This window comes from Ictalurus furcatus, chromosome 22 (genome assembly GCF_023375685.1).
Source record: "Ictalurus furcatus strain D&B chromosome 22, Billie_1.0, whole genome shotgun sequence".
Taxonomy (NCBI): Eukaryota; Metazoa; Chordata; class Actinopteri; order Siluriformes; family Ictaluridae; genus Ictalurus; species Ictalurus furcatus.
Genome location: NC_071276.1, coordinates 19,790,619 through 19,802,478, shown reverse-complemented (window position 1 = coordinate 19,802,478; position 11,860 = coordinate 19,790,619). Strand labels below are relative to the sequence as shown.

The 11,860-nt window shown below is 40.5% G+C and overlaps 7 non-coding genes across 7 annotated transcripts; all 7 read left to right on the top strand.

Moving 5' to 3' along the window:
* The first annotated feature begins 947 nt into the window (after positions 1 to 947).
* On the top strand, positions 948 to 1,054 carry LOC128599366 (U6 spliceosomal RNA). The gene has a single exon (XR_008384400.1). It is a non-coding gene; the product is annotated as a U6 spliceosomal RNA (small nuclear RNA).
* Positions 1,055 to 2,096: 1,042 nt separating this feature from the next.
* Positions 2,097 to 2,203, top strand: LOC128599362 (U6 spliceosomal RNA). The gene has a single exon (XR_008384396.1). It is a non-coding gene; the product is annotated as a U6 spliceosomal RNA (small nuclear RNA).
* A 1,048-nt stretch (positions 2,204 to 3,251) lies between these two features.
* On the top strand, positions 3,252 to 3,358 carry LOC128599361 (U6 spliceosomal RNA). The gene has a single exon (XR_008384395.1). It is a non-coding gene; the product is annotated as a U6 spliceosomal RNA (small nuclear RNA).
* A 1,040-nt stretch (positions 3,359 to 4,398) lies between these two features.
* Positions 4,399 to 4,505, top strand: LOC128599360 (U6 spliceosomal RNA). Its single transcript, XR_008384394.1, has one exon. It is a non-coding gene; the product is annotated as a U6 spliceosomal RNA (small nuclear RNA).
* A 1,049-nt stretch (positions 4,506 to 5,554) lies between these two features.
* On the top strand, positions 5,555 to 5,661 carry LOC128599365 (U6 spliceosomal RNA). The gene has a single exon (XR_008384399.1). It is a non-coding gene; the product is annotated as a U6 spliceosomal RNA (small nuclear RNA).
* Positions 5,662 to 6,703: 1,042 nt separating this feature from the next.
* Positions 6,704 to 6,810, top strand: LOC128599359 (U6 spliceosomal RNA). Its single transcript, XR_008384393.1, has one exon. It is a non-coding gene; the product is annotated as a U6 spliceosomal RNA (small nuclear RNA).
* A 1,049-nt stretch (positions 6,811 to 7,859) lies between these two features.
* Positions 7,860 to 7,966, top strand: LOC128599364 (U6 spliceosomal RNA). Its single transcript, XR_008384398.1, has one exon. It is a non-coding gene; the product is annotated as a U6 spliceosomal RNA (small nuclear RNA).
* The last annotated feature ends 3,894 nt before the right edge of the window (positions 7,967 to 11,860 follow it).

Here is an 11,860-nt window from a genome sequence, read left to right as displayed (position 1 = left end):
AACGCTAAGTTTGTTTGCTAACATCAGGTCATGTTGCTAAACATATGTGCCAAGTTTGGTGTTAATACATACAAGCGTTGGTGAGACATGCCCTCCTTTGCTGTTTGGGGACTCATCCATCAAATTTGTTTGCAGTTCACTGACAAACCATCCTGCATATCAAACATCTGAGAAACATCTTTTGTTAAGGTTGGTCCCACAGTGCTGTGACCCATATTTCATGATGATTGAACAACAAAAGTTTTTCATTCAAATGAAAATGGCCAACTTCCAGTTTGGCAAATTAGATTTTTGTTTTTTTACATGAAGAACTCTCGTGCGGCTGCTAAGGAATCTGGCTAAAGAAGAATCCCGCTTGGATGCCGAACGCTTTAAAAGTTGCGAGTAGTTTTACACATTTCTAGATTATAGCACCCCCTAAAGGTGAACTCAGACAAAATCTTTCGGACTGCCTTAGGTCGTGGAACTTTACTCACGTACTGACTTTGTTCTGAAGTTGTCATACTATTGTTGAGACATGCCCTCACTTCCTGTTTTTTTAACTTTGCTGTCAAATTCAAACTTGGTTTTGACCTCAGTTGTTGGCTCCCATTTCCATTAAAGCTCTAGTTAAATAAGGAAGGGGCGCGGTCGATCACGCCAACAAAGGACTATTTACATCACCACACAGAGAACCAACCAGAACGCAAGTGAGTGCTCGAATTTCCATACTCCCAGCATGCACTTCTGCTGTCTGAGACACAAAAAATGAAAAAGTTTAGAATTTTGAAGTTTTTAATGGTTAATCTGGGGAATTATTACATGTCTGAACTCCATGTAGTGTGGGTGCATTCAGGTCAGTTCTGTGAGTCTCCTGAAGGAACTTGATTTGTTTTCACGCTAACCACGGACAAGAAGCTTTGTGAGGAACCTCGGCACTTATAGCGGCCCTTCAGGCTCCTTTGCTTGTGCTTGCTATGGCAGCACATATACTAAAATTGGAACGATACAGAGAAGATTAGCATGGCCCCTGCGCAAGGATGACACGCAAAATCGTGAAGCGTTACCATATTTTTTTGCTTGTATTTTCTCATTTGTAAGTCGCTTTGGATAAAAGCGTATGCTAAATGAATAAATGTAATGTAATGTAAATGTCTTCAGTTGCAAATGAACGCTAAGTTTGTTTGCTAACATCAGGTCATGTTGCTAAACATATGTGCCAAGTTTGGTGTTAATACATACAAGCGTTGGTGAGACATGCCCTCCTTTGCTGTTTGGGGACTCATCCATCAAATTTGTTTGCAGTTCACTGACAAACCATCCTGCATATCAAACATCTGAGAAACATCTTTTGTTAAGGTTGGTCCCACAGTGCTGTGACCCATATTTCATGATGATTGAACAACAAATGTTTTTCATTCAAATGAAAATGGCCAACTTCCAGTTTGGCGAATTAGATTTTTGGTTTTTTTACATGAAGAACTCTCGTGCAGCTGCTAAGGAATCTGGCTAAAGAAGAATCCCGCTTGGATGCTGAACGCTTTAAAAGTTGCGAGTAGTTTTACACATTTCTAGATTATAGCACCCCCTAAAGGTGAACTCAGACAAAATCTTTCGGACTGCCTTAGGTCGTGGAACTTTACTCACGTACTGACTTTGTTCTGAAGTTGTCATACTATTGTTGAGACATGCCCTCACTTCCTGTTTTTTAACTATCCCCTCAAATTCAAACTTGGTTTTGACCTCAGTTTTTGGCTCCCATTTCCATTAAAGCTCTAGTTAAATAAGGAAGGGGCGTGGTCGATCACGCCAACAAAGGACTATTTACATCACCACACAGAGAACCAACCAGAACGCAAGTGAGTGCTCGAATTTCCATACTCCCAGCATGCACTTCTGCTGTCTGAGACACAAAAAATGAAAAAGTTTAGAATTTTGAAGTTTTTAATGGTTAATCTGGGGAATTATTACATGTCTGAACTCCATGTAGTGTGGGTGCATTCAGGTCAGTTCTGTGAGTCTCCTGAAGGAACTTGATTTGTTTTCACGCTAACCACGGACAGGAAGCTTTGTGAGGAACCTCGGCACTTATAGCGGCCCTTCAGGGCCCTTTGCTTGTGCTTGCTACGGCAGCACATATACTAAAATTGGAACGATACAGAGAAGATTAGCATGGCCCCTGCGCAAGGATGACACGCAAAATCGTGAAGCGTTACCATATTTTTTTGCTTGTATTTTCTCATTTGTAAGTCGCTTTGGATAAAAGCGTATGCTAAATGAATAAATGTAATGTAATGTAAATGTCTTCAGTTGCAAATGAACGCTAAGTTTGAAGTTTGTTTGCTAAAATCAGGTCATGTTGCTAAACATATGTGCCAAGTTTGGTGTTAATACATACAAGCGTTGGTGAGACATGCCCTCCTTTGCTGTTTGGGGACTCATCCATCAAATTTGTTTGCAGTTCATTGACAAACCATCCTGCGTATCAAACATCTGAGAAACATCTTTTGTTAAGGTTGGTCCCACAGTGCTGTGACCCATATTTCATGATGATTGAACAACAAAAGTTTTTCATTCAAATGAAAATGGCCAACTTCCAGTTTGGCAAATTAGATTTTTGTTTTTTTACATGAAGAACTCTCGTGCAGCTGCTAAGGAATCTAGCTAAAGAAGAATCCCGCTTGGATGCTGAACGCTTCAAAAGTTGCGAGTAGTTTTACACATTTCTAGATTATAGCACCCCCTAAAGGTGAACTCAGACAAAATCTTTCGGACTGCCTTAGGTCGTGGAACTTTACTCACATACTGACTTTGTTCTGAAGTTGTCATACTATTGTTGAGACATGCCCTCACTTCCTGTTTTTCAACTTTCCCCTCAAATTCAAACTTGGTTTTGACCTCAGTTGTTGGCTCCCATTTCCATTAAAGCTCTAGTTAAATAAGGAAGGGGCGTGGTCGATCACGCCAACAAAGGACTATTTACATCACCACACAGAGAACCAACCAGAACGCAAGTGAGTGCTCGAATTTCCATACTCCCAGCATGCACTTCTGCTGTCTGAGACACAAAAAATGAAAAAGTTTAGAATTTTGAAGTTTTTAATGGTTAATCTGGGGAATTATTACATGTCTGAACTCCATGTAGTGTGGGTGCATTCAGGTCAGTTCTGTGAGTCTCCTGAAGGAACTTGATTTGTTTTCACGCTAACCACGGACAGGAAGCTTTGTGAGGAACCTCGGCACTTATAGCGGCCCTTCAGGGCTCTTTGCTTGTGCTTGCTACGGCAGCACATATACTAAAATTGGAACGATACAGAGAAGATTAGCATGGCCCCTGCGCAAGGATGACACGCAAAATCGTGAAGCGTTACCATATTTTTTTGCTTGTATTTTCTCATTTGTAAGTCGCTTTGGATAAAAGCGTATGCTAAATGAATAAATGTAATGTAATGTAAATGTCTTCAGTTGCAAATGAACGCTAAGTTTGTTTGCTAACATCAGGTAATGTTGCTAAACATATGTGCCAAGTTTGGTGTTAATACATACAAGCGTTGGTGAGACATGCCCTCCTTTGCTGTTTGGGGACTCATCCATCAAATTTGTTTGCAGTTCACTGACAAACCATCCTGCGTATCAAACATCTGAGAAACATCTTTTGTTAAGGTTGGTCCCACAGTGCTGTGACCCATATTTCATGATGATTGAACAACAAAAGTTTTTCATTCAAATGAAAATGGCCAACTTCCAGTTTGGCAAATTAGATTTTTGTTTTTTACATGAAGAACTCTCGTGCGGCTGCTAAGGAATCTAGCTAAAGAAGAATCCCGCTTGGATGTTGAACGCTTTAAAAGTTGCGAGTAGTTTTGCACATTTCTAGATTATAGCACCCCCTAAAGGTGAACTCAGACAAAATCTTTCGGACTGCCTTAGGTCGTGGAACTTTACTCACGTACTGACTTTGTTCTGAAGTTGTCATACTATTGTTGAGACATGCCCTCACTTCCTGTTTTTTAACTATCCCCTCAAATTCAAACTTGGTTTTGACCTCAGTTTTTGGCTCCCATTTCCATTAAAGCTCTAGTTAAATAAGGAAGGGGCGTGGTCGATCACGCCAACAAAGGACTATTTACATCACCACACAGAGAACCAACCAGAACGCAAGTGAGTGCTCGAATTTCCATACTCCCAGCATGCACTTCTGCTGTCTGAGACACAAAAAATGAAAAAGTTTAGAATTTTGAAGTTTTTAATGGTTAATCTGGGGAATTATTACATGTCTGAACTCCATGTAGTGTGGGTGCATTCAGGTCAGTTCTGTGAGTCTCCTGAAGGAACTTGATTTGTTTTCACGCTAACCACGGACAGGAAGCTTTGTGAGGAACCTCGGCACTTATAGCGGCCCTTCAGGGCCCTTTGCTTGTGCTTGCTACGGCAGCACATATACTAAAATTGGAACGATACAGAGAAGATTAGCATGGCCCCTGCGCAAGGATGACACGCAAAATCGTGAAGCGTTACCATATTTTTTTGCTTGTATTTTCTCATTTGTAAGTCGCTTTGGATAAAAGCGTATGCTAAATGAATAAATGTAATGTAATGTAAATGTCTTCAGTTGCAAATGAACGCTAAGTTTGAAGTTTGTTTGCTAAAATCAGGTCATGTTGCTAAACATATGTGCCAAGTTTGGTGTTAATACATACAAGCGTTGGTGAGACATGCCCTCCTTTGCTGTTTGGGGACTCATCCATCAAATTTGTTTGCAGTTCACTGACAAACCATCCTGCATATCAAACATCTGAGAAACATCTTTTGTTAAGGTTGGTCCCACAGTGCTGTGACCCATATTTCATGATGATTGAACAACAAAAGTTTTTCATTCAAATGAAAATGGCCAACTTCCAGTTTGGCAAATTAGATTTTTGTTTTTTTACATGAAGAACTCTCGTGCGGCTGCTAAGGAATCTAGCTAAAGAAGAATCCCGCTTGGATGCTGAACGCTTTAAAAGTTGCGAGTAGTTTTACACATTTCTAGATTATAGCACCCCCTAAAGGTGAACTCAGACAAAATCTTTCGGACTGCCTTAGGTCGTGGAACTTTACTCACGTACTGACTTTGTTCTGAAGTTGTCATACTATTGTTGAGACATGCCCTCACTTCCTGTTTTTTTAACTTTGCTGTCAAATTCAAACTTGGTTTTGACCTCAGTTGTTGGCTCCCATTTCCATTAAAGCTCTAGTTAAATAAGGAAGGGGCGCGGTCGATCACGCCAACAAAGGACTATTTACATCACCACACAGAGAACCAACCAGAACGCAAGTGAGTGCTCGAATTTCCATACTCCCAGCATGCACTTCTGCTGTCTGAGACACAAAAAATGAAAAAGTTTAGAATTTTGAAGTTTTTAATGGTTAATCTGGGGAATTATTACATGTCTGAACTCCATGTAGTGTGGGTGCATTCAGGTCAGTTCTGTGAGTCTCCTGAAGGAACTTGATTTGTTTTCACGCTAACCACGGACAAGAAGCTTTGTGAGGAACCTCGGCACTTATAGCGGCCCTTCAGGATCCTTTGCTTGTGCTTGCTATGGCAGCACATATACTAAAATTGGAACGATACAGAGAAGATTAGCATGGCCCCTGCGCAAGGATGACACGCAAAATCGTGAAGCGTTACCATATTTTTTTGCTTGTATTTTCTCATTTGTAAGTCGCTTTGGATAAAAGCGTATGCTAAATGAATAAATGTAATGTAATGTAAATGTCTTCAGTTGCAAATGAACGCTAAGTTTGTTTGCTAACATCAGGTCATGTTGCTAAACATATGTGCCAAGTTTGGTGTTAATACATACAAGCGTTGGTGAGACATGCCCTCCTTTGCTGTTTGGGGACTCATCCATCAAATTTGTTTGCAGTTCACTGACAAACCATCCTGCGTATCAAACATCTGAGAAACATCTTTTGTTAAGGTTGGTCCCACAGTGCTGTGACCCATATTTCATGATGATTGAACAACAAAAGTTTTTCATTCAAATGAAAATGGCCAACTTCCAGTTTGGCGAATTAGATTTTTGGTTGTTTTACATGAAGAACTCTCGTGCAGCTGCTAAGGAATCTGGCTAAAGAAGAATCCCGCTTGGATGCTGAACGCTTTAAAAGTTGCGAGTAGTTTTACACATTTCTAGATTATAGCACCCCCTAAAGGTGAACTCAGACAAAATCTTTCGGACTGCCTTAGGTCGTGGAACTTTACTCACGTACTGACTTTGTTCTGAAGTTGTCATACTATTGTTGAGACGTGCCCTCACTTCCTGTTTTTCAACTTTCCCCTCAAATTCAAACTTGGTTTTGACCTCAGTTCTTGGCTCCCATTTCCATTAAAGCTCTAGTTAAATAAGGAAGGGGCGTGGTCGATCACGCCAACAAAGGACTATTTACGTCACCACACAGAGAACCAACCAGAACGCAAGTGAGTGCTCGAATTTCCATACTCCCAGCATGCACTTCTGCTGTCTGAGACACAAAAAATATAAAAGTTTAGAATTTTGAAGTTTTTAATGGTTAATTTGGGGAATTATTACATGTCTGAACTCCATGTAGTGTGGGTGCATTCAGGTCAGTTCTGTGAGTCTCCTGAAGGAACTTGATTTGTTTTCACGCTAACCACGGACAGGAAGCTTTGTGAGGAACCTCGGCACTTATAGCGGCCCTTCAGGGCCCTTTGCTTGTGCTTGCTACGGCAGCACATATACTAAAATTGGAACGATACAGAGAAGATTAGCATGGCCCCTGCGCAAGGATGACACGCAAAATCGTGAAGCGTTACCATATTTTTTTGCTTGTATTTTCTCATTTGTAAGTCGCTTTGGATAAAAGCGTATGCTAAATGAATAAATGTAATGTAATGTAAATGTCTTCAGTTGCAAATGAACGCTAAGTTTGAAGTTTGTTTGCTAAAATCAGGTCATGTTGCTAAACATATGTGCCAAGTTTGGTGTTAATACATACAAGCGTTGGTGAGACATGCCCTCCTTTGCTGTTTGGGGACTCATCCATCAAATTTGTTTGCAGTTCACTGACAAACCATCCTGCATATCAAACATCTGAGAAACATCTTTTGTTAAGGTTGGTCCCACAGTGCTGTGACCCATATTTCATGATGATTGAACAACAAAAGTTTTTCATTCAAATGAAAATGGCCAACTTCCAGTTTGGCAAATTAGATTTTTGTTTTTTTACATGAAGAACTCTCGTGCGGCTGCTAAGGAATCTGGCTAAAGAAGAATCCCGCTTGGATGCTGAACGCTTTAAAAGTTGCGAGTAGTTTTACACATTTCTAGATTATAGCACCCCCTAAAGGTGAACTCAGACAAAATCTTTCGGACTGCCTTAGGTCGTGGAACTTTACTCACGTACTGACTTTGTTCTGAAGTTGTCATACTATTGTTGAGACATGCCCTCACTTCCTGTTTTTTTAACTTTGCTGTCAAATTCAAACTTGGTTTTGACCTCAGTTGTTGGCTCCCATTTCCATTAAAGCTCTAGTTAAATAAGGAAGGGGCGCGGTCGATCACGCCAACAAAGGACTATTTACATCACCACACAGAGAACCAACCAGAACGCAAGTGAGTGCTCGAATTTCCATACTCCCAGCATGCACTTCTGCTGTCTGAGACACAAAAAATGAAAAAGTTTAGAATTTTGAAGTTTTTAATGGTTAATCTGGGGAATTATTACATGTCTGAACTCCATGTAGTGTGGGTGCATTCAGGTCAGTTCTGTGAGTCTCCTGAAGGAACTTGATTTGTTTTCACGCTAACCACGGACAAGAAGCTTTGTGAGGAACCTCGGCACTTATAGCGGCCCTTCAGGCTCCTTTGCTTGTGCTTGCTATGGCAGCACATATACTAAAATTGGAACGATACAGAGAAGATTAGCATGGCCCCTGCGCAAGGATGACACGCAAAATCGTGAAGCGTTACCATATTTTTTTGCTTGTATTTTCTCATTTGTAAGTCGCTTACAGGTAAGCGGACTAAACTCGTCTAGAGTTTACTAGAGGCTATAATGGACTGCGGTTATAATGGAAAACATATAAAATATCTCGAAATATTTTTTCAACTCTTGAATTGCTGTTTCACCCATCTCTCATTATCATTTAAACCAGGAACAGGCTAAACTTATAGCAAACAACCAAAATGTTCAAAGTTTTCTACATAAACACAGGTTAAGTAAAAGAATCAGGACAGAAAAGCTCTCACAGCGATGTTTAAAGCAGCTCTGTGATTCCCCGATCCATGGCCCCGCTGCCATTTTGTGACATTTCCTAAATAACTCATAGAGCGAGTGTAAACTGAAACAGTATGGAGCATGATTAGACCACCATACACAATAATATTCATCCTCACAGACTTTTTAACAAACTTATTTACATTGTGCTGACAGCGACCTCTGGTGCTGAGAGTTGGTATGACTATCTCTCCTATTGAACAGTTATGTTTGTGTTTCAGAGCTAGGAATACTCAATGAGATGAAACAACCAAATAAATCGCTAATGTTCCACAGTTTTTCAGAGAGTGACTGAAAATGACGAAATCCTATGTCTGTACGACATCCTATCCTGGAGCAGAACATTGTTTTTCAGGTCCAGGTATGACACCCACACCCACACACACACACACAGACTGAGAAGACAGTGCAGTTTAGAAGTAAAATAATATTGAGTGAACATACAGTCTGTGGAGAACTTTGAATGAAATGTTCAATAGCGCCCCCTGTATGTGAATGAAATATTCAATAGCGCCCTCTGTAGGTGAATGAAGCATTCAAAAGCACCCTCTGTAGGTGAATGAAGCATTCAATAGCGCCCTCTGTAGGTGAATGAAATATTCAATAGGGCCCTCTGTAGGTGAATGAAGCATTCAAAAGCACCCTCTGTAGGTGAATGAAGCATTCAATAGCGCCCTCTGTAGGTGAATGAAATATTCAATAACGCCCTCTGTATGTGAATGAAATATTCAATAGCGCCCTCTGTAGGTGAAGGAAGCATTCAATAGCGCCCTCTGTAGGTGAATGAAGCGAATTGAGTCACATCTCTGTGTCGCATTATTATTTGCAAACCTTGCTTTCAGTGAATACACTATTGTAAATCAATCTACAACACGCAGTGCATAGCTCCTAATGCTTTACACACACATGCACAAGATTTACAGCTGACCCAGGGATAAATCACTACCCCTTCATGCTGCAGTGTTAGTCCAGCTCCTCTGCAGTGTTTCTGCACACTACTGCACACACTTTCTGACTTTTTTTTGCATATTAATGTAACACGGCTGTATATTTACACAGCAGCTATAATAAAGAATATATAATATAATCAACTGTGGGTTTATAGTAATGAAGGATGTGTGAGTGTGTGTTTGTCTACATCATTGTGGCGTGCATGCAGCATGTTCTCCTATATCAGGCTCTCTGTCTGTGTATGTGTGTGTGTGTGTGTGTGTTGGTTTGTAGGACCTCTGCAATGCAGACATCTATTTATAGCAGAATGTCTCTTAGTGTGTGTGTTTTGGGGGGGGGGGTGTAATACAAAAACAAAGGAAATTCATTTCTTAAAGGAAAGAAAACACACTTTTCCACAAGGAGACTCTATAAAATATTCACATCTTTATCAAATGGCTCTAGTTGCAAAGTTGTTCTTAAAAACAACAACTACAACAAAACAATAATTCCATCATGCAAAGTTTGTAAAAGACCATAAAGACTCATATAATTCGAGTCCAAATGAGAGTTTGAGTCTATTGCGGAGTCAGAATTAGACTCAGAGCCTGTTTGGTGAATCAGGATCAAAGGCAGAGTCTGTTTGCTACTTTAGAATCAGAGTCAGGATCAAATTCCAAGTCTGTTTACTGAGTCAGAATCTGAATCAGCGTCTGATACTTGAGCCAGAATCAAAGTCTGTCTGCCGGGTCAGAATCAGAGTCCAAGTCCGTTTGGCAAGTCAGGATCAAAGCACGAGTCTGTTAGCAGAGTCAGAATCAGAGTCTGTGTCTGTTAGGCAAGGAAAACGTCCAATCAGAGAGTCAGAGTTCAAGTCAGAGTATAAGTCTGTTTGCTGAGTCTGAATCCGAGTCTATACGCAGAATCAGATTTTGAGTCCAAATCAGAGGGTAAGTCCATTTACTGATTCTGAATCAGAGTCTGAGTCCATTGCCTGAGTCTGAATGAGAGTCCGATTTAGTTTGCCGAGTCCGAGTCAATGTCCGAGTGCACTTCAGGGTCCAAGTCTGTTTGCCATGTCTGAATCAAAGTCTGAGTCCATTTGACCATTCAGAGTCCGTGCCAGAGTCAGATTGCCAGGTCTGAATAGGCAAAACTGAACCCTTAACGGTTTTGTGTTGAACTTTACAACAGTGCAACGATCCAAGGAACTCTCAAGGAACCTGTTTTTCTGAGAGTGGATTAATAAATCGGACGGATTATGGATACACTGTAGGAAACTGTTGGCTTTATCCAGTCTGAGTCTGCTTGCTAATTCAGAATCAGAGTTCGAGTCAGAATCAAATTCCAAGTCCGTTTATTGAGTCAGAATCTGAATCAGCGTCTGATAGGTGTGTCAGAATCAAAGTCTGTTTGCCGGGTCGGAATCGGAATCAGAGTCCGTTTGGCAAGTCACGATCAAAGCCCCAGTCTGTTTGCTGAGTCAGAATCAGAATCGGAGTCTGAGTCTGTCAGGCGAGAAAAAGTCCAATCAGAGAGTTAGAGTACAAAACAGAGTATAAGCCTGTTTGCTGAGACCGATATAAGCGTCCATTTACTGATTCTGAATCAAAGTCCACTGACTGTGTTTGAATGAGTCTGACTTAGTTTGCTAAGTCCAAGTCAATGTCTGAGTCCACTTGGGGACCTGTTTGCCCTGTCCGAATCAAATTCATAGTCTGAATAAGAGTCCAAGTCGGGATCCGAGTCTGTTTGCAATCGGACTCGTAAAGGTTCTGTGTAGAACCCTACAACAGTGTTTCCCTCGAACGTTAACGATCTAAGGAACCTTCGAGGAACCTGTTTTTCTGAGCGTGGATGAATAAATCTGTTGATTCGCTCTACTTTGTCTCAGGAGCGGCCTATTTAGGTAACGTCCCTTTATACACATCACAGCGGCAGTGAAAATGATGAAGGTCCACAACAACAATATGTTAAATATCGTAAGATTTTGTATCCCTGATTATCAGCACATGCCTACTATACTAACACTTGTTCTTCAGGTTAAGTCACCATAACTCTCTACTCATCTTACACTTACGTTTTAATGCAGGAGGAGTCGGTCTTACATGCTTCACCATCCTCGATATAAAGGTACAGAAATAAAGTGTTAATAAGAGAAGAAACATTTGGTCATTCAAGTGATTGATATGGATGAATCACACACAATCTGACCAGAGCCACGGACCAAGAAGCTTGTTACAAACACACCAGGGATTGATCTATTTTTTTTAAATATAAAGTCATTTATTATCATTATTATTTATTTCAGTCAATTCATTCATTCAGTGGAATTGTACTCCGTTTATTTTGTATTCAAGTGTTACTCTCTTGGTTTTGTTTTTTCTAAATCCAGAGCATTGTTTACGCGTCTCGACATGATGCGGCGGAACATGATGCAGTGTCCGCAGTTAACAGCCAGGCTAGTCATTAATCAGATTTCTTCATTAACACACTCACACACACACACACACACACACACACTCACACACACTTTATTGCTTGAGGAAGTGTAAAGCAGTGACTTAGCAAAATGAAACAACTAGTGTAGAAAGTGAACTGTTTCAAAGTTATAATCTGACAAAAAAAGGTGTACATTTACAGTAAATATGCTATAAACCATCGC